We start from the raw sequence: 25,484 nt of genomic DNA, 5'->3' as shown, positions 1-25,484 counted from the left end.
GCTCATAATAAAAGAGCTTCGTCAGGAACGGCACCAGCATTCAAACTACAAATAAAACAAAATAGGACTTAAATTCAAATTTTACAATATGTAAATAGCATGAGAGCTTACATTCATACTCGCGTTAATGAACGCATAGTGGCGGAGCTAACGGTGACACGATTAAATATCCAGTATTTCCTAAAAGGCTTCTAAAAGAGGTTATCAAATGCAATAACATTTTTTTATTTCAACTACTTTCAACTCTCAATAATACCGGGAGGTTCTTTATATTACAACTCTATTTTCAAATACCCAAGGATCAATTTAAAATTCTCTTTTAACATACCTGTTTATGCCAGTAAGATTTAGATTTTAAGATTTTAAATTTTAGATTTTAAGTTTTAACCATGGGGAGACTGCATAGTATCACGGCCCGATAGATAAGCCACTTTAGCCATCGTCGTCGTCTTTCATACTTTACCCAAACTCACGGGATTAAATACTAGTCCGACGGCGTCTGATGTCACATCCGGAAATTTAACAATCTGATACCGACCATACGAAATTAAGCCTAAATAGTAACAAAAGGCTTAAGGGATTTAAATATGTAAACCAAAAGCCACCCGTTGCAGGGTGGAAGAGATACATAACATTCGCCACCTTCCAGTCTTCTGGAATCTTTCCCGATTTGATTGACAAATTGGCTATTAGTTGATGCAATTCTGCTATGGTCCCTTTCAGTTCCTTGATGACCCTCGGATAGATGCCATCCAATCTCAGGGATTTATCGCTCTTAAGCCTATCAATCTGCCTACAAACCTCCTCTAGACTGACCGTCAATCCTGTCAGCTTTCCATCTTCATTTCCAGCATATAGCCTGATGGGTTCCGGTATGCTGTGTACATCTTCTTTGTTAAATACAGACACAAAAAATGTGTTCAGTTTGTAGGCAATTGCTTTGTCCTCTTTTAGCGCTCCCTTTATTCCATGGTCATTCAATGGTCCACCGCTTCCTTCGCTGGTCATTTCCCCTTAATATATTGAAAGAACAGCTTGAAGTTCTTCGCCTTCTGAGCTATTTTTTCCTCATAGTCTCTTTTGGCCCCTTTTACTGCCTTATGGCACCTGTGATGTTTATGCTTTTTCCAGTTTTCATCCATTTTTGACCTTTTCCATTCTTTAAACAAAGTCTTCTTGTCTGTTGTCTCTGATCGCTTCCTCATTCTTCCCTTTAGGTTTGCATTACTTATAATTTGGTAAGTCCAAACATTTGATTTTCTGAACAATTGCCAAAGTCAAAAGTATTGAATTGGTGTTATTGTATCAGAAAAATATTAATAGGAAAAAGAAAAAAGTCATTTTTAGTTAGGAAAGCCTTGGCTTTCTAACCCTTAGGGCCGTAATTTAAAAAAAGTGTGAGGTCATGTGACGTGATTGGCTGGTGAGGACGGTTTCTTGCTAGCTCCATGCTGGATGAACTTGCATTGCATTAAACCCCACTTTTTCAAGTTTTTTGGTTTGCGTTTGCCTTCAGATTGTATGGATAGATTTGTTACTTGGTCTCAGGCTTCCATGTCAGCTAAATCAGCCAAAAAAGATCGAGACCGTCTACAGCCTGCCGAAACCAAAATGGTGGAGACACCATCGGCAACAGTGTCCCAATTCACTGAGGTGGCACTGAGTGATTTAAAAGCAGCCATTGCACATGTACTTGAACCCCAGCTTGAGCAAATATCTGCCCAGATTACTCACCTAGAACATATTTAGTCAGAGGCGGTGATGAGAACAACCGAATTGGAGCAATGGGTATCGGCGATTGAGGACACTGCGACCAAGCAGGCTGCAAGACCTACTACGGGCACAATCGACGAAACTGGAAGACCTAGAAAATAGGTTCCGTCGCTCGAACCTATGTTTCTTAGGTCTGCCAGAGACAATCCCGGAGTGGCACTTTTTGGAACTTTTGGAGTATTGGTTGACGGATGAAATTCCTCTCCCACCCATACTCGGCCCAGTGCACATTGTATTGGGCCTCTACATGGCCAAGATATGCACCCCCGGGTTGTGATAGTGAAATTGCTTAACTATCGGCACAAGGTGGAACTACTTCATCAATTCCGATTGAAGAAGAATGAGTTGAAGTATGACGGAGCGCCTATACGTCAAGATTACTCTGCAGTGCTGACAGAACGTTGGAAGCCTTATTGCCTACTGTATACAAAAATTGGTGGGTCTCAAGCAGCATTTTCAATTTCTTTATCTAGCGCTTTTGAAGATTCATCATAATGGCATGTGGCAATCATTTGCCACCCCGGAGACTGCAGGTGACTTTATTGCTATTCTGGGAACTTCTTCTACTTCTAGTGGACCTTGAGGGTGCAGCATTTTAGATTTTGTGGAGTTATTCCTTCATAACATTTTGCAGATCCTTTCTGGTGGTATTAGTTCTCTGTTATTTGAATTGCTAGGGGATATCACGGTATTACTGGCCTGTTCATGGAGGGGGTGCCTTGTTAATCTAGCGTCAGTTCGTACCTCCATTGGTATCCCTATTGGAAGGATATGTTGGGGTTTCTGTGGGAAAGAGGGGGATGGGTTTGTTGGGTTGGTTAGGTTTTGGGGAGCAGTGGCAGCACTGGGGCTTGCTTTTTATTATAGGGGATCTATATGTTTGCACATACTGGGGTTGTTGGGTTGCAAATTATTTTTTGTACTGTGTTTGGGTACTGCTTCCTTCTCTGGAGTCTTTACCACTTCTATCTTCTGTGAGGCTGGGTGCCCAGGAGATTTTGTTTACATTTATTGGCTTATGGTATGTCCCCTGATACACCTTGAGTAATCGCCCATTGGGAATCATTTCCTGAAATGTGTAAGGCATAACGTGCCCAATTAAGAGAACGAAAATTCTCACTCAGTTGAAGCATCATAGGGTGGACATTGCCTGCCTCCAGGAAACACACCTTACTGATACTGAGCATGCGAAACTGAAGGGGAGTTGGGTGGGAGACATATTACACTTCTTCTCCTGGTAAGAAGGCTGGCGTGGCTTTGCTGATTCATAGGGGTTTACCTTGTGAGGTTCAAATTAAACAACATGATCCCCAGGGTAGCTATTCACTGTCCCACATTACAGTGTGGGGTACCACCTTCCGCTTGCTTATAATTTATGGTCCCAATGTGTATTCTCACCCTTACTTTCAAAACTTGGTGAATCTTTGCATTAAAGAGCCTCCATTACCATTGAAAGGAAAGAGAACCATAGCGACAACTTTTAACTTCAGAAAGGGAAACTACGAAGCAATGAGAGGAATGGTAAAGAAGAAACTTAGGAACACTTCCAAAAAATGGCATACGGTAGAACATGCCTGGTCCTTTTTCAAGGATACGGTGAGCGAGGCGCAAAATCTGTATATCCCCAGATTCAGAAAAGGGTGCAACAAGAGTCGAACAAAAGACCCGGCGTGGATAACTAAAATAGTGAAGGAAGCGATAGGCAATAAGAAAAACTCATTCAGAAAATGGAAGAAGGACAAATCTGAGGGAAACTGGAAAGATCACAGAAAGTATTAAAAAGAATGTCACCGTGTGGTTCGAAAAGCCAAAAAAGAGTATGAAGAGAGGCTAGCCAAGGAAGCACGAAATTTCAAGCCGTTCTTTAGATATATTAAAGGGAAACAGCCGGCTAGGGAGGAGGTGGGACCGCTGGACGACGGAGTCCGGAAGGGAGTGGTGAAGGAAGAGAAAGAGGTCGCGCCAAGATGGCCGATGGTCCCGGATGCTGAGTAGCACGACGGAGAAGTCTGATTTGAAAATTTTCTTTTTGGAGCGATTACTTACTTGAGATGCCGAAGAGGAGAGGCCGCAGCGCCGCTGGAGCCTCGCGGCGTTCAGCGGTCCCCTCTTTCGGCAATATTGAAGAGCTCCTGCGTCGGATGCAGGATATCCCGGCAGCGTCGGCACCCCCCCCCCCCCCCGCTGGAGACGCCTCAGAGAGGCGGAAATGAGGTGATCTCCTTGGGGCTAGAGACTACGCTCAGCCCCGACGCTAGGGCACCTCCCCCACCTCCTCAGGTTACCAGCTCCCCACGAGTGGAGGAGCTCCCGGAAGGAAGCAAGCACCTACCCTCGGAGGCCAGGAAGAACAGAGAGGGGAGCGTGGAGATGGACTCCCTGAGTTTTCAGGTGAGTCCAAGAAGTACAGAGGATTTGGAAACATCAGGGATCATTTCAGCCCAGCAGAAGGATTGCCAGAATCAACTGATAACCGGTGAGACTATTCAAATTCCCAATCTTTCATATGTTATTGAAAAACCCAGAGAAGTAACACTGGACTCAATCTGGGATTTAGTTGCTGACCTAGCCAAGTCTGTTAAGCCCCAGCTTTTGCAGCTGGAAAATAAAATTACTCTTCAAGAAAATGATATAAAAAAATATAAAAGTTGAAATTGATGAATCCAAGAACTCAATTCTGAATATACAACAGGAGTTAAAAGCATCAAAACAGCTCAATGAAGCAATGGTAAAAGATAACACAAGTTTGCGCAGAAAATTGGAAAATTTGGAGAATTTTTCTTGTAATAATAATCTCCGCTTGATTAATTTTCCAAAGATAGCCTCTGTGACACCTAGAGATATGATGAAACGTTATATGGTAGAGATTTTGGGTATTCCAGAGGATACATTACCACCACTTACTCAAGTATATTATTTACCAATGAAAACTACTAAATTACCACTTAAACAACAGGAGGATAATCAACCACTTAATGTTTCAGCAATCTTGGAACTTTCGGACAGAGAGCTTGCATCTCCGGCAACATTGCTTCTTACGGTGGCTCTTGCACCAGATAAAAACTGGTTGCTTAGAATTGTACTTCAGAAATAAAATGAAAGAATTTCTTGGACATAAAATATTAATGTTCCCAGATTTGGCACAGGGAAACTCAGAGAAGAAGGCGAGAAGTTTCTTTTGATGAAGCCAGGTGTTATATCTCTTGGAGGGACCTTTTTTCCTACGACACCCTTGCAAATGTGTAATACAGTACCATATGAAGAAATATGTATTCTTTGAGCCATTCCAGTTGACAGCTTTTCTGGCAGGAACTCGACTGGATGAAGGGAAATCAAGTGAGGTGCAATTGAATAAATGATATCCTTCCTCAGCTAAGGGACTTTGCTTTCCTAATACTTGATTTGATATTTGTCAGCATCTGTTAATATGTCCGCCTCATCCATCTTGGAACTAATTTAGAGGACTTGAGCTGAATTTAAGCTAAACATTTATTTTTATTTAGTTGATTATTATGTATTTTACCTATGAGTATTATTTTTCTGCTTTTCTTCAACTTTCTGTACAAGTGGATACTTGATTTATAAAATGTAAAATTTGATAAATATAAAATAAAAAAAAAAGAGAAAGAGGTCGCAGAAAGACTTAACATGTTCTTTTCATCGGTATTTACAAGCGAAGACACAACCAACATACTGGAACCTGAACAAATCTTCAAGGGAAATCAAGCACAAAAGTTAACATCCATAGAAGTGAGCCTTGATGATGTGCGCAGGCAGATAGAAAAACTAAAAACTGACAAATCGCCGGGTCCGGATGGAATCCATCCAAGGGTTCTGAAGGAACTAAAGGAGGAAATAGCGGAACTACTGCAGCAAATTTGCAACCTATCTCTGAAAACAGGTGTGATTCCGGAGGATTGGAAGATAGCCAACGTTACGCCCATCTTTAAAAAGGGATCAAGAGGGGACCCGGGAAACTACAGACCGGTGAGTCTGACCTCGGTACCGGGGAAAATGGCGGAAGCACTGATAAAAGAAAACATCGATGAACATTTTGAAAGAAACGAACTTCTGAAAACCAGCCAACATGGTTTCTGCAGGGGAAGATCGTGCCTGACTAACTTACTGCACTTCTTCGAAGGAATTAACAAACAGATGGACAGAGGAGACCCCATAGACATCATATACCTAGATTTCCAGAAAGCCTTTGACAAGGTGCCTCATGAACGTCTACTCCGGAAACTGAAAACCATGGGGTGGACGGAGATGTGCATAGATGGATCAGAAACTGGTTAGAAGGTAGGAAACAGAGGGTAGGGGTGAAGGGCCACTACTCAGACTGGAGAAAGGTCACGAGTGGTGTTCCGCAGGGCTCGGTGCTCGGGTCGCTGCTCTTTAACATATTCATAAATGATCTAGAAACAGGGACGAAGTGTGAGATAATAAAATTTGCAGACGACACCAAACTATTTAGTGGAGCTCGGACAAAGGAGGACTGCGAAGAATTGCAAAGGGACTTGGACAAACTAGGGGAATGGGCAGAGAGATGGCAGATGAAATTCAATGTTGAGAAGTGTAAAGTATTGCATGTGGGAAGCAAAAACCCGAGGTATACTTATGCGATGGGAGGGATGTTTTTGAATGAGAGTACCCAAGAAAGGGACTTGGGGGTGATGGTGGACATGACAATGAAGCCGACAGCACAGTGCGCAGCTGCCGCTAAGAGAGCGAATAGAATGCTAGGTATAATCAAGAAAGGTATTACAACCAGAACGAAAGAAGTTATCCTGCCGCTGTATCGGGCAATGGTGCGTCCACATCTTGAGTACTGCATCCAGTATTGGTCTCTGTACCTTAAGAAGGATATGGCATTGCTCGAGAGAGTTCAGAGGAGAGCGACACGACTGATTAAGGGGATAGAAAGCCTTCCATACGCTGAGAGATTGGAAAAACTGGGACTCTTTTCCCTGGAAAAGAGAAGATTAAGAGGGGATATGATAGAGACTTACAAGATCATGAAGGGCATAGAGAGAGTAGAGAGGGACAGATTCTTCAAACTTTCAGAAAATAAAAAAACAAGAGGGCATTCGGAAAAGTTGAGAGGGGGCAAATTCAAAACAAATGCTAGGAAGTTCTTCTTTACCCAACGTGTGGTGGACACCTGGAATACAATTCCAGAGGACGTTATAGGGCAGAGTACGGTACTGGGGTTTAAGAAAGGATTAGACAAATTCCTGCTGGAAAAGGGGATAGGGGGGTATAGATAGAAATTTACTGCACAGGTCCTGGACCTGTTGGGCCGCCGCGTGAGCGGACTGCTGGGCGCGATGGACCTCAGGTCTGACCCAGCGGAGGCATTTCTTATGTTCTTATGATAGTGGCTGGGGATTTTAATCAAGTTCTGGATCTGGCCATGGATAGATCCCACTCTCCTGTGGGAGCATTGGGGAGGAGTACTAAGGGTATTCCTTACTTTTTCCCATCCTTGGGGTTGGTGGACCCAGGGCATCTCTTACATCCAACCGACCATGATTATACCCACCAGTCTAGAGTGCATCATACCTTTTCGTGCATTGACTACCTTTTGACTGCTGAATCTTTATTTACTCAGGTAGAAGAGGCTACAATTGGTCCCTTGGAGGTATCTGACCATAATTTAATTTGGTTGGCTGTCTCTATGGGTGGCCCATCGGGCCTTGGGTGTGGGTGGCGGTTCCCGGCATATTTACATGGGGTTAAACAATTTACTGCTTATTTACAGACTAAATGGGATGAATACCTTCACTTTAATTCTCTACACTTAGAGAGTCCAGTCCTATTTTGGGAGGCAGTGAAGGCCGTCCTCGGGTGACATTATTTCGTACGTGTCCGCTGAGGAAGAGATGAACTTTGTTGGACTAGCGCAGAAATGGACTCAAGAACTACGGGTCTCTAGAACGCCGGATATGTTGAAAAAGGGCCTGCAGCTAGGTCATAAACATCTGACTCAAGCCACAGACAAAGAACGTAATTATACATTTGTGCAGGTGATCATTGGATTAAATGTTTGCAGACACAAATAAATTTGGGGTAAGTCCAAGCTTTTGTTTTTCTGAACTATTGCCAAAGTCAAAAGTATTGAATTGGTGTTATTATATCAGAAAATCTTGCTCTTTGTAGCCACTCTATCTACATCTGTGTGCGTTTGAGTGTCTGGCTTCATATCTGTGATTATATGTGTGTCTACCTTTGTGTGTGTGTGTATTCATATGTTTGTCTGCCTCTGTCGACTTTCCCATGAGAAGTTCTTCTCTAATATCACTGCTCTCATTCTTCCCTTTAGTACATCAGTGCTAAGGTAAGCCCAAACCTTTGATCTTATTCTTTTTCTTCTGAACTATTCTAGATGTGACATATATAATTGTAGCCAGTGTTTATATCTCTGTATATATGTGTGTGCGTGTTTGCATGTCTGTATCTAACAGCATATTTCTGTCTGTCTATAATTCTGTCCTATTTCTGTCTATGTCTGTCTCCCTCTATTGATTGATGCCAATAAAGTGACTTTACTGCTCTGCTACTATTTATTATTATTTCTACTGTGCTGAAAGGTGTACCCAGTGCTGTACATTTTAACATACAATAGACAGTCCCTGCTCAGAAGAGCTTGCAATCTAATTTAGACAGGATATTTCAGAGTTGGGGAGATTATGGTAGAGGAAATGATACAGTGGGTCTAGGTATCTGACAGCAGTGTGCGGGAGTTAGCTTGGATTTGAGTACTGCCAGGGATGGAGCATGACGTCTTGATTCAGGCAACCTGTTCCAGGCATATGGTGATGCAAGAAAGAATGGCTCACATTCTTTCAAAGGAGCAAAGCATTCATTGGAGACAGACAGGGGATGGTGAAGTCTCTGACAGCGGTACGCTCCCCTAGCTATAGTAAGCCTTTGAGCATGTGCAGGATTGTCCTCCCCTCTGCCGGTCAGTCTTTTTCTGACCCGTTCCTGTACAGTCACGGCTCTCCCCTTTGTCAGAGAAAAATATTAATAGGAAAAAGAAAAGTCATTTTTAGTCAGGAAAAGTGTGAAATTCTGACCTGTTTCTCACAGTTCTTCAGTGAAAGAGAAACTGATTCCTTCAACTGCCAGGTTTTTCTTTACCAAAGCTTTGGGCATGGCTACTGGATAGCTTCACTTTCTTTAGTTGGACACAGGGGTTGTTTCTCTCATTGGCAGGACATGCCTTTGACATTCTGAATTCATTTCAATTTGATGCAATCTACTACATTAGCTTTCATCTCTTCTATTTACTACCTCAGCACTTTGGAGGTTTTTCCACACTTACAGAGAAACATGAAGCCTGAGAATACCTTTATCTATCCATTCAGGCTTCATGATGTTCTAATTCCTGAGAAAACCTTGATCCCCTTCTCCAAATGAAGAGAAAGCTGGTCATTAAATGATAAAGACCACTACAAATGGCTGCAACTACATCACTGCTTTAGTCATCAAAATCTTTGACAAATTTTTCATACTCTTTTCCCTTCTATTTTGACTCAAGCCACAGTCTTATTACAGACAGGACATGCAGCTTCAAACCTATATAAGATGTTATTACTTTGATATTCTTCTCTCTTCCATTGAGTTTGAATGTAAGCATACAAACAGATATTGTAACTCTATGTTTTGTATTGATTCATGCACTGATGTACTGTGAACCTCATTGATGTTTCAGTTTTATATTCTCTTGTATTTTTCAAAATCTTAATAAGCTTTCATGGAAAAAAAGAAACATAGAAACATGATGGCAGATAAAGGCCAAATGGCCCATCCAGTCTGCCCATCTGTAGTAGCCATTATCTCTTCCTCTCTCCGAGAGATTCCACATGCCTATCCGAGGCCCTTTTCAATTCAGACATAGCTAATTTTTTCTATTTTTTACATTGGTACACTGGATCACAGCACTTGTACCCTTGTTTGAGATCCAGTTTCACTTCAACGGAGTCTCATTGGTCACTGTGGTTGCTCACATCCCCATAGAGTTCCCTTGGAGTTACTTTCCCTCATTCAATCCTAGGGGCTTTCCATGCTTTTCATCTCTCTTATAGGGCCAGAAGATGCTAGCTTTCCTGCGCACCTTACATGCCACCAATCATATCTTCTAGAAACCATCTACATTTCATTCCCTCTAAGATCAACTGTGAGACATCTATCTTCTCCTCACTTCACATTTTTACATCCCTTCATTGTTAAATGAAGACCCATGCTGAACTCTCAAACCTCAGACACTGCCAAGGGACAGTCTGAATACCTTCTGAATACTCAAAAAAACAAACAAACGAGTGGTTAACTGGCATTCACTCGAGAAAAAATAAAAATTATCCCAGGACAAGCAGGCAGGTATTCTCACTAGTGGGTAACGTCATCCAATGGAGCCCTGATACGGACGTCTCACAAGCATACTTTCATGTAGAAACTTCAGAAGTTTCCAGTCGCCCGCACCGCGCATGCGTGAGTGCCTTCCCGCCCGATGCACCGGGCGTGTCTCCTCAGTTCTTACTTTTCTGTGGACCCGAGAAGTCCGTCTTCGACTTTCTGCGCGAAGTACCTTCTCTTGTGCCTTCTGAGTCCGCGGTTTTGAGTTCTGTTACTCATTATCGTTGATTCGCGTTGCGTTTTCTTGTTTATCAAAAAAAAAAATTCTTCCGTTCGTTTGACCGGGCAGGCCATGTGGCCATGGCCCCGCGGCTTCGATCTTGCGGCAGAGCTTTTTCGGCATATATCCCGGCCTGTCACTGGTTTTAAGAAGTGTGTCAAGTGCCAGCGTGCGATTTCGTTGATGGACTTTCATCGACGCTGTATTCAGTGTCTCGGGCCTCAACACCTTCCGAAATCGTGCCGGCCTTGCTCCACACTTACAGCATGTGCTTTTAAGCATCACTGCATCTTCTGGGAGTCGCTGTTCAGCATGGAGGCGTCATCGGAGCTGTCCTTATTGCAGAGCTCCGTGCCTTCGACTTCCACTTCGAACTCCTCAGCCTCAAGTCTTCTCAAGCCTGCCTCGTTCGTGCCGGCTTCGAATCCGATGCCTGCTGCGGTGCCTTCCACTGTCTCCTCAAGTCAGGTAATGCAGCCTCCCATTGCTCCAGTGGTGCTCAAGGTGGCCAAGGCTTCTAAGCCTAAGCCCCCTGGCGGCCCAGACCGCGAAGTCCATGCAGAAGGTCCCATTGCAGATGTGGATCCCTCTTTGCCGGCTTCGTTCCATGCCATGATGGAGCAGCGTTTCGTCGAGCTCTTTACTAAGATTGGGTCGACGCTTCTCTCTCAAATCCAGCCTGGGCATGCGGAGGCCTCCCGCGAGGTCGAGCCGCCTCCGGTGCCCCCTCGATTGTCACTCTCGCTGCTGGGAGCCGAGTCTCGGCGAGTGGCTGGTCTGGCTTCGGGGTTTGCATCGCAAGGAGCAGAGTCTTTGCCCGTGCCACCTCCGATTCACTTAATGCATGGCGCTGAATCCTCCCCACTGCCTGGAGTGGATCCTTCCTCAATGCTGAGCCTCGAGGCTTGGCGGGTGCCTTGAGGGGCTTCTTCTCAGCCTCCTCTGCTTCGATCCACAGCCTCCAGCCCCATCTACTCGCTGGACGCCTCGTCTGAGCCTCGCTCGTTTCGACGTTCGAGACCTGCTTCTAGACACAGTTCTGGTCATTGCTCGAGCCATTCATCAAGGCATTTAACGAGGCATGCCTCGCCTCGTCATAAGCACCCCTATAAGGAATATTCTCCGCCGGCTTACTTATTCCGGAGCTCAAGGATGCCATGGGATCGCTCTCCCTCTGCCGATCCTCGGCCTCTGCGGATCAGGACGCCTCGACATCGAGTCCTTCTCGAGGCAAGCTCTGATTGACCAATTGTCTTTCTCATCTTTCCTGCGTCAGATGGCGGTGGATCTTGATATTACTCTGGACTCGGGTTCCAAGTTTTCCAAGGAGTATTTGGAGTCGATGCATCTTCCCCTGCCTCCGGCTGAGTCTCTTTGTCTGCCTCTGCATAAGCTTCTGGACCAGACCTTTATAAGATGTTTCGAGACACTTTACTCCATCCCCGCTGTCCCTGGGAAGTTGGATGCCAGGTATCGCACGATGCACCATAAAGGATTCCACGGTGCCCAGCTCTCTCACCAGTCCCTCTTGGAGTCCTCCTTGAAGCGGTCTCATCCCTCCCAGGTCTATGCCTCCATTCCTCCTGGCCGGGAGGGCAGGACCATGGACAGATTTGGCAGGCACATCTATCAGAACTCAATGATGGCCTCTCGAGTCCTGAATTATAGCTTTCACTTTGCGACCTACTTTGAGTTTTTTCTGTCAATTCTCTGCCAGAAGCCCAAGCCTGCTATTTCTCACCCGTCTCGCCAGCCTATGATCTATCAGTGGCGCTACCCTCCGAAGCAGGCACCCGCCATCCGTCAACCTGTGAAGAGGCAGCACCAACAGAAGCCCCAACAAAAACCGCAGCCTTCTGCTGTCCCCAAGGCTCCTCAGCCTTTTAGACTGTCTCGCAGAGAGTATAACTTCCATCGTTCTGCCCTTCCCTGTTTTTCCCATCGGGGGTCGTCTCCATCATTTTTATCATCGATGGAAGACTGTTACCACCAACCTCTGTGTCTTTTCCATTGTAAGGGAGGGATACTTTCTTCAGTTCCATCAATTTTCTCCGGAACATCCTCCAAGAGAGTATCCTTCCAACTTAACCCAGACCGCCCTTCTTCTTCAGGAAGCTCAGGCTTTGCTCCGGCTACGCGCCGTAGAGCCGGTCCCTTTGGACCAACAGAACAAGGGTTTTTACTCCCGGTACTTCCTTGTTCCGAAGAAGACGGGTGATCTGCATCCTATTTTGGACCTCAGGGTGCTCAACAAGTTTCTGGTCACCTCCCCCAACCCCATAAGCTCCACCAAACTCACCCAAATCAACATAAAACCTGTACCCCCCACACTCCCCCTCCACAACACTTACACATAACATAACACCAGCACAAATGGGAGGCAGGGAGTGAGGGATAATCTTTTTACGAAGAGAGTATTCTACCGTTCCCCTTTCCTTACAGAATTCACTCCAGCCTGCCATAACATCCAACAATCACGTGACTGCTCCACCCCATCACCTTAGAAACCTCCCTAATCATTTTTCTTTCTTACAAGCCCTGTCTATTAACCCTTTTTATCTCCCCTTATAAACTTGTCAATCCTTATTCTATAGATCCTTAATAACACTTCATATATTCCCCTCACTTCCCCCCCCCATTTTACCCACACCATCATTCAATAAATATTACCAGCAGGTGACATCAGCTCAGCTATTGTTATATCACACCAGATGAATCTGGTGTTCTTCTTTAATCTTACTTTTTCTTTTTTAACTTCTTTCTTCTTTTCGTTCCTGTCAATAGGTATTCAGCAGTATTGAATTTTTCCCTTTATTCCCATTGTATTTTCCGTTAATGTCTTCTAGCCTAAACTTTATTGTGGTTCCTCCTCTTTCCTTCTTGTTATTTGTCATTTTCTCTTTGTATTTAGTTTTTATATGTCTTTGTTTAAATTTTGTATTCCCCTTTTTTTTACTATTGTATTTCACCTAGAATTCAAGTTAGGCGAGTAATCAAATTTTAACTTGATCAAATGGCTCACCTTTATCCACATCTTCATTCACACCTTCAAAGAAATGCAGTAGATTGGTGAGGCAAGATTTCCCTTGACTAAATCCATGTTGGCTTTCTCTCATTAATCCATGCTTGCAAGATTCTGTCATTTTGTTCTTTATAATAGTCTCAACCATTTTGCCCAGCACTGACGTCAGCCTCACTGGTCTATAATTTCCAAGAACACCCCTGGAACCCTTTTAAAAATCAGCGTCACGTTGGCCACCCTCTAGTTTTCTGGTAGTATGCTGCATTTTAATGAAAATTTCCAAATTATTAACAATAGCTCTACAAATTCATTTTTCATTTTTATCATCACTCTGGGATGTATACCATCTGGTCCAGTTGATTTGCTATTGTTCAGTTTGTCAAACAGGCCCATTACATTATCCAGAATTACAGAAATTTGTTTAATTTCTCTGATTCATCAGAACTGAATACAATATCTTGCACCAGTAATGCCTTAAGACAAAAGAACAAAATCCAAAAGGTGGCACAAAGGAGATGAAGCAGCAAAACAACAAAAAGATTGTGGAACAGATCAGACATACCAGTGCCCAAATGACTTAAAAACAAACTACAAAGGATATATATAGTCACAAGTGACCCACAAGATAAAAACCAAATAACACAGGCCGAGTTCTAGCAAAGTAAAATGCCTTCCTCAGGGGTCTTATAGGGCCCTTGGCTGCCTTAAATATAAAAACGTGATAGTCACAAAAAATCCATGCAGTTTAAGAGGCTACAAATGAGCAGCACAGCACAGAAGCCTCCAGTGTAAGCTCATATCTTGATACCAGCCTACTGATATGAAGTTATTTGGCCACATAATAAACTACAAACTGGTACATCTGATTTTCTGTCCCACAATCTTTTGGTTCTTTTCATTATGTTTATTTTTATTTTTCATTTGATGTCTCTCTTAACGCAAAAGGTCAAAGCTTTTTACAAAACAAATCACGATGAAGAGAATGCCAATATTAGGAGGAAAGATAAAATAATCAAACAAGATATTCTTACAATGAAATAAAAAAATATAAAAACAATATACTATTCAAATGGTTAATTTAATAATAGATTTACTGATGCCATGAATTTCATTTAGAGTTACCCTGAAAAAAAAATCTTCCAAAGTTATTTAAATTTGGAAAAGGATTGCTCAAATCTTTTTTTTTTATAAATCTTTATTCATTTTCAAACATACACAAAGTGCATATAAAAAATACAACAATTGGTACAATAAAACAGAACTTATAACTACCAAATAATACTAGAAATATCTTCCCCCCACTCACCCATCCAATCCAGATGTGTATAAAACTCTATAAAACAAAGGAAGGCTTATACTATTAATTGGTGGTTAATTAATTGGTGGTTAATGGAAGTCGCTCGAAGGAAGGAAAGGTGAGTAGTGGAGTCCCTCAGGGATCGGTGCTGGGGCCAATCCTGTTCAATATGTTTGTGAGTGAAATTGCTGAAGGGTTAGAAGGAAAAGTGTGCCTTTCTGCAGATAATACCAAGATTTGTAACAGAGTAGACACCGAAGAGGGAGTGGAAAATATGAAAAAGGATCTGCAAAAGTTAGAGGAATGGTCTAATGCCTGGCAACTAAAATTAAATGCAAAGAAATGCAGAGTAATGCATTTGGGGATTAATAATAGGAAGGAACCGTATATGCTGGGAGGAGAGAAGCTTATATGCACGGACGGGGAGAGGGACCTTGGGGTGATAGAGTCCGAAGATCTAAAGGTGAAAAAACAGTGTGACAAGGCAGTGGCTGCTGCCAGAAGGATGCTGGGCTGTATAAAGAGAGGCGTAGTCAGTAGAAGGAAGAAGGTGTTGATGCCCCTGTACAGGTCATTGGTAAGGCCCCACTTGGAGTATTGTGTTCAATTTTGGAGACCGTATCTGGCGAAGGACGTAAGAAGACTTGAGGCGGTCTAGAGGAGGGCGACGAAAATGATAGGAGGCTTGCGCCATAAGATGTATGAGGAGAGACTGGAAGCCCTGAATATGTATACCCTAGAGGAAAGGAGAGACAGGGGAGATATGATTCAGACATTCAAATACTTGAAAGGTATTAACGTAGAACAAAATCTTTTTCAGAGAAAGGAAAATGGTAAAACCAGAGGACATAATTTGATGTTGAGGGGTGGTAGATTCAAAGGCAATGTTAGGAAATTCTACTTTACGGAGAGGCTGGTGGATGCCTGGAATGTGCTCCCGAGAGAGATGGTGGAGAGGAAAATGGTGACGGAGTTCAAAAAAGTATAGGATGAACACAGAGGATCTAGAATCAGAAAATAAGATTAAATATTGAACTAAGGCCAGTACTTGGCAGACTTGCATGGTCTGTGTCTGTATATGGCCGTTTGGTGGAGGATGGGCTGGATAGGGCTTCAATGGCTGGGAGGGTGTAGATGGGCTGGAGTAGGTTTTAACTGAGATTTCCGCAGTTGGAACCCAAGCACAGTATCGGGTAGAGCTTTGGATTAGAGAGTTGCGCGGGGACAGAAATCCCACCCGTCCCCACCCGTCCCCACCAAAATCCCACCCATCCCCACCCGTCCCCGTGAGGAATCCCTCCGTCCCCACCCGTCCCCGCGAGGAATCCCCTCCGTTCCCACCTGTCCCCGCGAGGAATCCCCTCCGTCCCTACCCGTCCCCACGAGGAATCCCCTCCGTCACCACCCATCCCCGCGAGGAATCTCCTCCGTCCCCACCCGTCCCCGCGAGGAATCCCCTCCGTCCCCACCCGTCCCCGCGAGGAATCCCTCCGTCCCCACCCGTCCCCGCGAGGAATCCCCTCCGTCCCCACCCGTCCCTATAAACTTCAGAAATAGTTATTTTATTTAATTATGCTACTGAATTAAAGGCTCTGGTAGAGACCCATTTACAAATAAGCAAAGAGACTTTATTAATTTGGAAATATTAATTGGGAAGAATACATACTTTGTAAATGGGTTTCTACCAGAACCTCTAATGTAAATATAAAATATAAATACTCATCTGATGAGAACCCACAAACTGTCAGCTGAGGACTTCCTTTGCAGTTGGCCGGGGGTCCCTTTTGCCAAGCTTGGCAGGCAGCAGTAGCGTCCCTGAGTCACAGATGCTGGCACCTCAGTGGCTCATGGATGCTGCCAGCGACTGTTGCGCTTGGTGGAGGGGAGTTCTGGCCATCTCTAGAGGAGGTCCTCTGCTGGCGGTGCTTGGGGATCCCCACCAGTCACAGCAAGGGTCAACAAGTACTTCAACACTGTAGAAATAAAACCAGAAATGCATTTCCTTTTCTTTTGAACACAAAACAAAGACATCTGCCATATACATTTCCCAAAGCTAACATATTTTAGTCAATAAATTCCGTTTTTTACCTTCGTTGTCTGGAGACTTATTTTTCCATAAAGTTGGTCCCAGTTTCTTTTTTCTGCTTTCCCATCTTCTGTAAATTCTTCTGTTGCTGTCCATTGGTTCCCCCTACCATGGTCCAGCATTTATCTCTTTCTCATCTTTCGTGCCTGCCCACCAGCCTCATGCCCAACATTTCTCCTTCTATCACCCCTCTCCAACACTATGCCACATCTCTCCCTCCATTCCCTTCACCGCTGTCCAATATTCCTCCCTCTTGAATCCCTTTCAATCTGTCCCATTGTTCCCTTGCCACATTTCTCACTCTCATCTTTTTCTTCCCTATCACATTCTGTACCTTCCTCCCTACGACCAAAAATTCTCCTCTTTCTTCCATTTGCCGTGTGTGTGCCGTGAGGGAGGTCTGGTGCCCCAGAGTAAGAGCAGGGGTGCCCACACTTTATGGGCTTGTGAGCTACTTTATAATGACTAAGTCAAAATGATCTACCAACAATAAAATTTTAAAAAAACACAAAGCACAATGAAAGGCAGAGAAAATGTTAATTATTCATATTCCGGGTTTTTTCAAAGAGGTCACGGCAAATGACTCTATGCAATGTCACCTCGGTAACAAAATACAAAAATAGACAAATACACCCCCTCCCTTTTTACTAAACCACAATAGTAGGTTTTAGCACAGGGAGTTACGCTGAATGCTTCGCACTGCTCTCAATGCTCATAGGCTCCCTGGGCTAAAAAACGATATTGCGGTTTAGTAAAAGGGAGCCATAGTGCAAAATATAGACAGCAGATATAAATTCTCAAAACAGACACATTTTGATCACTAAATTGAAAATAAAATCATTTTTCCTACCTTTGCTGTTTGGTGATTTCATGAGTCTCTGGTTGCACTTTCTTCTTCTGACTGTGCATCCAATCTTTCTTCCTTTCTTTCAGCCTCCTGTATGTTTCCTCTCCTCCAGACCTCATTCTCTCCCCCAACTTTTTCTTTCTGTCTCCCTGTTCCCCCTTCTTTCTGTCTCCCTGTCTGCCCCCTTTCTTTCTTTCTTCGTGCCCTCCCCCAAGCCACTCGGTTTGCTGCCACCGCCATTGGGGAATAGCCCCCAAGCCACCGCTGTCCCAAGCTTTCCCTTCAGAAGCGTCGCGCTGACATCAATTCTGACGTAGGAGAGGAAGTTCCGGGCCAACAAGGCATTTCTCCTCATTCCATCCAGCCTGAGCCCCATCTCTCCTTGATCCAGCATTTCCCTTCTGTGTCTGTCAGAATTACTATTCCACCTATTTTCCAGCATCACCCTTCTTTGTGTCCATCTCACCTATATCCCTATTTCACCACTTTTTCAGAATCTTCATTTGTCTCTGTCCTTATCTTTATGCCATGTTCACTATTTGCCCTTTCAATGTCTTTATCTCCCCCCACACACTTTTTCAGCATTACTTCTACGTCTCTATTTCACCTCCTCTTCATGTCCCCTCTGTATCTCTATCCTTATTCAGTAGGTCCTGCTTACCCTTTCTATTCTTTGTGTCACTATCTCCATTTTCAGCTTTCCCCCCTTTTCCTTTGTTACTGCACCCGGTAGCCAGAATCTTTCCACCCTCCCTCCAATCCGGCGCAGCCCAGTATGAAATATTTCCTTTTGTTTCCCTCCCCTCTCTCTCTCTCTTCTCCTCCCTCACCCACGAGTCCTGCATCTGGCCCTCTCCCTTCTACCTGCACCTGGCAACACCCCCCTGCTCCGCGGCTCTCTTAAGCAACTCGTCAGCAGCGGTGATCAAGACAAGCTGCCGACATCGAGGCCTTCCCTCTACGAGTCCCGCCTTTGTGGAAAAAGGAAGTTGAAACAAGCGGGACTCGCAAAGGGTAGGCCCCAACATCAGAAGCTTGTGTCGATCGCTGCTGCTGAGTTGCCGAAGAGAGCTGCGGAGCAGAGGGTGTGGCCGGAAGCAGGTAGAAGGGAGAGGGAGATAGGAAGGCTGTAGAAGCTCCGGAGCATGACACCTACCCGGCCAGGATGATTTCTTTTTCAGGCGTGCAGCTTACAAGTCCGGCTTCGCGGCGGGAAATAGCCATGCTGAGCAGTGAGCTCAGCACGTACAAAGATGAAAGCCTTGCATGCTGATTGGTCCGGCGGAATTTAGGTAGGCTGTTTTCATCCCCGTGGGAGTCCCGTGGGCCAGGGGGCGTCCCCGTGGGAGTCCCGTGGGTCAGGGGGGCATCCCCGTGGGAGTCCCGTGGGCCAGGGGGCGTCCCCGTGGGAGTCCCGTGGGCCAGGGGGGAACCCCGCGATACCCGTTCCCGTGCAGACCTCTACTTTGGATTCTTGCTCAGAAATAGCTAAGAAGAAAAAATTTAAAAATTTAAATTGAATCAGGTTGGGCAGACTGGATGGACCATTCGGGTCTTTATCTGCTGTCATCTACTATGTTACTATGTTACTATGTAGACTGAAAAAATAAGTGGAAAATTCTTAAGTGTCCAAATTGAGGAACTCAATCGATGAACGTGGAACACTTTGTATGGTGTATAATGTATTTAAAACAGAGGAAAAAGGACCTCAAAAAACCCCTAGATCACAATCAATGAAGTTATGAACAATCGGGGTTAGGTTTTCATCACTGGTCCAAAAACTCTGTATAAATCTTTGAAATATTTTTAGCTTACTTTTTCTTTTTTTAAATTTTTTTAAATGCAATAAAATCATAAATAATGTATGTAAATATATTCTCTATATCACTTGAAGAGCAAGTATAAGTTTGAAGCCGGCAAATTTATTTAAGGCTTTCTATGATGTAAAATAAATCAGGCACTTATCTCAATTGCCCAACGGAGGCCCAACCGTTTCGCTCTACGGGCTTCTTCAGGGGTAACGATAAGATACAACTATGTGCCGGTACTGACTTTGCTCAAAATGTTCTTAAAAAGAAAGAGAAATAGAGAAAATAACATTATAACATTATTTTAACCACAAATAAGGACTATTTATTTAAATGATATGCTGATATAATGACTGCTGGGACTAAACATTGAATAAATAAAAAAATTTTTATTTATATATCTCAATAGAACCGTAGGCAACAAAAATAAACATTAATGGTGAACCATACATCATATCACCAGTATAACTGCATGTTATTTATTGCTAAATACATTTTAGATGTCATATATCACCCGTATTTAGACGGAACCTAGTAGCCATTTCTGCAGGTTTTTCTACGTTTTAAAGTATACAAATAATCTTGTGTAGTTTTAAGAAATGCATAACTTGCCTGTGGTGTAGCTGCGTGTTTCCTTACTAACAACAATTTTGTAAACAAAATGGCGCCTGTATTTAAACAGGACGCCAAGACTATCTTAGCCAATCAAATTGTAAAATGACATCAGCAATTGTGGCACTACTTATGCCTCACAAAATTAAATTATTTGTTGCTAACTCGCCTCTATTTAAACAATACCCTTAAAGTATTCAAATAATCTTAGATGGCTATAAGAAATATACATAACTTGCCTGTGGTGTAGCTGCATGTTTCTTTGCTAGCAACAATTTTGTGATCAAAATGGCGCCCGTATTTAAACAGGACGCCAAGATTTTCTTAGCCAATTGAATTATAGAATGACGTCATAGTTTGTGACGCTGCATATGACTCATAGAATTTAAAGATGAGATATGTTTATTTTAATTAGAACATTAAGACATTGTTAACTTGTTTGGATAATATGTGAAATATTAGTACTGAAAGAGAACTTCCAAAATTAAAATACTCCTGCTGACAAAAAACGGAAAAAACAAAAATCAGAAAAAAGCATGCCATTCAATGTGGCTGTTTAAACCATAAGGTTCTAGTGAATGTAATCTGGATATCCACAGTTGTTCACGGCGTAAAAGTTGTTTATTTCGATCTCCTCCCCTGATGGACTTGGGAATATGGTCGATAACCCAACATTTGAATTGATGAAATTTATGTTGAAATTCAGAACAGTGGGCAACTAAAGGTGCTTCAGCTCTTGTCCTTTTGAGGTTAGAACGATGTTCAGTTAATCTTATTTTGAGACTTCTGATAGTTTTCCCTACATATATTTTGTTGCAGGGACATATAAGAAGGTAAACAATATAAGTACTATTGCAATTACTGAAAAAATGTGTGGTATAAAGTTTACTGTCAAACGGATTGGAGAAATGATCAGATTGTAACATGATCTCACAATTTAAACAATGGCCACATTTATAGTGGCCTTTTAGAATTGGTGTCTTTGATTTGATAGTCTTTAATTCTGATGGACTCAACAATTCTTTGAGATTCCTCCCCCGCGAATATGAACCGCGTAAAGATGTATTTTTAAATACATCCAATGTTTTCATGATTTGCCAATGTTTTTTGATGGTACGAGTAATTCTTGGACTAGCGTTGTTATATTTAGAAACAAAAGTACAAATGTCCTGAGACTCTTGTTGTTTTAATGAAGGATTAAGTAATAAAGCACGATTGTTGTATTTTGCCCTCCTGTATGCTGATTTCAAATTCTTCTTGTTGTATCCTCGTCTGATGAATTTGTCCTTTAACGTTTTTGATTGAATTTTGAAGTCTTGATTGGTGCTACAAATACGTTTGTACCGTAAAAACTGTGAATACGGTAAACTTGATATACATCCCGATGGATGACAACTTGTGGAATGTAAAAGGGAATTTCGGTCAGTGGTTTTTTGATGTACTCTGGTATTGAAACCCAATTCTGTTTGGGTAATGTTGACATCTAGAAAATTGATGTTATAATATGAAAAAGTATAAGTAAATTGAATATGATCGTTGCATGTATTCAACCATTGGAAGAAATTTAAAAATTCTTCAACATTGCCAGACCACAAAAGAAAAACATCGTCGATGTATCGATGCCAGGATTTAATCTTTGAAACAAACGGAGATGACCAAATCCATTCATTTTCAAACTGATTCATAAAGATACATGCAATGGAAGGCGCAAAAGTGGCCCCCATTGCAACACCAGACAATTTGTCTAAAAACAAAAAATAATTTTCTGTCATGGCTATTCTAGTGAGATACACCAAAAAATCGGACGGAACCAGATGTGGACGTGGTCTAGATTCAAATACTTGGTGAATTACCCTGATGGCTTCATCCTGAGGGATGGAGGTGTAAAGTGAATTAATATCAAGGGTAACCATGAGATATAGTTCATGATCATCTTCATGTTTTGCCAAAATATTTAAAAATGTGTAGTATCTTTAATATATGTTTTGTGATTTTCCACATATTCTCTAAGAAATGTATCCACATAAGATGACAACGCCTCTAATAATGATCCAGTAGCTGAAATAATTGGTCGTCCTGGTGGTTTTGTCATGCTTTTATGAATTTTTGGTAGTAGATATAGAACAGGAATGGATGGATGAATAACATTCAAAAATTTATGCTCACGTTTTGTCAAAAAACCTTTAGTTAATCCCATGTGTGTGATCTTGGAAATAGTAGATTGTAATCTACGTGTTGGATCAAGATGAACTTCTTTGTAAACCAAAGGGTTATTGAGTTGTGAGAGAGCTTCATCAATATAATCTGATGTATCAAGTATGACTACTGCTCCTCCTTTGTCTGCATTTTTAATGACAATCTGGGAATTATTTCTTAATTTCTGAATGGCATCCAATTCCACCTTAGTCAGATTATTATTTTTGAAAGTAAAATTCATTTTACTGACATCATTGAGAACGATCTGTTTGAAAACTAATAAAGTGGGATCTAAAGGACCTGGTGGTGTCCAATCCGATTTATTATAAACCACTGACCAATCAAAAGATTGTTTTCCATCAAAATAAATTTTCAAAGATAAAGATCTGATGAATCTTTCAAAATCAATCCGAAATTGAAAAAAATTAAAGTGATTAGTAGGAACAAAGGAAAATCCGAAAGAGAGAACACGTTCTTCAATCGAGGACAAGGGGTATGTTGATAAATTGACTACGGTTGATATTGATTCTTGAACTGACGTCCCCGTCGGTAGTTTTGAGCCCCTCTTTGTCTGCGGTAGTTCTGTCGTCTTGTGGCTAAAAAATCCCCAGATGAATCACTGTTGGTAGAGGAACTTGTTGTTCCTACTAATCACTTTAATTTTTTTCAATTTCGGATTGATTTTGAAAGATTCATCAGATCTTTATCTTTGAAAATTTATTTTGATGGAAAACAATCTTTTGATCGGTCAGTGGTTTATAATAAATCGGATTGGACACCACCAGGTCCTTTAGATCCCACTTTATTAGTTTTCAAACAGATCGTTCTCAATGATGTCAGTAAAATGAATTTTACTTTCAAAAATAATAATCTGACTAAGGTGGAATTGGATGCCATTCAGAAATTAAGAAATAATTCCCAGATTGTCATTAAAAATGCAGACAAAGGAGGAGCAGTAGTCATACTTGATACATCAGATTATATTGATGAAGCTCTCTCACAACTCAATAACCCTTTGGTTTACAAAGAAGTTCATCTTGATCCAACACGTAGATTACAATCTACTATTTCCAAGATCACACACATGGGATTAACTAAAGGTTTTTTGACAAAACGTGAGCATAAATTTTTGAATGTTATTCATCCATCCATTCCTGTTCTATATCTACTACCAAAAATTCATAAAAGCATGACAAAACCACCAGGACGACCAATTATTTCAGCTACTGGATCATTATTAGAGGCGTTGTCATCTTATGTGGATACATTTCTTAGAGAATATGTGGAAAATCACAAAACATATATTAAAGATACTACACATTTTTTAAATATTTTGGCAAAACATGAAGATGATCATGAACTATATCTCATGGTTACCCTTGATATTAATTCACTTTACACCTCCATCCCTCAGGATGAAGCCATCAGGGTAATTCACCAAGTATTTGAATCTAGACCACATCCACATCTGGTTCCGTCCGATTTTTTGGTGTATCTCACTAGAATAGCCATGACAGAAAATTATTTTTTGTTTTTAGACAAATTGTCTGGTGTTGCAATGGGGGCCACTTTTGCGCCTTCCATTGCATGTATCTTTATGAATCAGTTTGAAAATGAATGGATTTGGTCATCTCCGTTTGTTTCAAAGATTAAATCCTGGCATCGATACATCGATGATGTTTTTCTTTTGTGGTCTGGCAATGTTGAAGAATTTTTAAATTTCTTCCAATGGTTGAATACATGCAACGATCATATTCAATTTACTTATACTTTTTCATATTATAACATCAATTTTCTAGATGTCAACATTACCCAAACAGAATTGGGTTTCAATACCAGAGTACATCAAAAAACCACTGACCGAAATTCCCTTTTACATTCCACAAGTTGTCATCCATCGGGATGTATATCAAGTTTACCGTATTCACAGTTTTTACGGTACAAACGTATTTGTAGCACCAATCAAGACTTCAAAATTCAATCAAAAACGTTAAAGGACAAATTCATCAGACGAGGATACAACAAGAAGAATTTGAAATCAGCATACAGGAGGGCAAAATACAACAATCGTGCTTTATTACTTAATCCTTCATTAAAACAACAAGAGTCTCAGGACATTTGTACTTTTGTTTCTAAATATAACAACGCTAGTCCAAGAATTACTCGTACCATCAAAAAACATTGGCAAATCATGAAAACATTGGATGTATTTAAAAATACATCTTTACGCGGTTCATATTCGCGGGGGAGGAATCTCAAAGAATTGTTGAGTCCATCAGAATTAAAGACTATCAAATCAAAGACACCAATTCTAAAAGGCCACTATAAATGTGGCCATTGTTTAAATTGTGAGATCATGTTACAATCTGATCATTTCTCCAATCCGTTTGACAGTAAACTTTATACCACACATTTTTTCAGTAATTGCAATAGTACTTATATTGTTTACCTTCTTATATGTCCCTGCAACAAAATATATGTAGGGAAAACTATCAGAAGTCTCAAAATAAGATTAACTGAACATCGTTCTAACCTCAAAAGGACAAGAGCTGAAGCACCTTTAGTTGCCCACTGTTCTGAATTTCAACATAAATTTCATCAATTCAAATGTTGGGTTATCGACCATATTCCCAAGTCCATCAGGGGAGGAGATCGAAATAAACAACTTTTACGCCGTGAACAACTGTGGATATCCAGATTACATTCACTAGAACCTTATGGTTTAAACAGCCACATTGAATGGCATGCTTTTTTCTGATTTTTGTTTTTTCCGTTTTTTGTCAGCAGGAGTATTTTAATTTTGGAAGTTCTCTTTCAGTACTAATATTTCACATATTATCCAAACAAGTTAACAATGTCTTAATGTTCTAATTAAAATAAACATATCTCATCTTTAAATTCTATGAGTCATATGCAGCGTCACAAACTATGACGTCATTCTATAATTCAATTGGCTAAGAAAATCTTGGCGTCCTGTTTAAATACGGGCGCCATTTTGATCACAAAATTGTTGCTAGCAAAGAAACATGCAGCTACACCACAGGCAAGTTATGTATATTTCTTATAGCCATCTAAGATTATTTGAATACTTTAAGGGTATTGTTTAAATATAGGCGAGTTAGCAACAAATAATTTAATTTTGTGAGGCATAAGTAGTGCCACAATTGCTGATGTCATTTTACAATTTGATTGGCTAAGATAGTCT

The 25,484-nt window shown here is 41.7% G+C and overlaps 1 long non-coding RNA gene across 1 annotated transcript in view; it reads left to right on the top strand.

The window, feature by feature from the left end:
* LOC117354754 overlaps positions 1-25,484 on the top strand; it is a 739,456-nt gene that overhangs the window by 244,346 nt on the left and 469,626 nt on the right. The gene's annotated exons all lie outside the window — the stretch shown is intronic.

The sequence above is a fragment of the Geotrypetes seraphini genome, chromosome 2 (genome assembly GCF_902459505.1).
Source record: "Geotrypetes seraphini chromosome 2, aGeoSer1.1, whole genome shotgun sequence".
NCBI classification, from domain to species: domain Eukaryota; kingdom Metazoa; phylum Chordata; class Amphibia; order Gymnophiona; family Dermophiidae; genus Geotrypetes; species Geotrypetes seraphini.
This window is presented reverse-complemented; position numbering and strand designations above follow the sequence as displayed.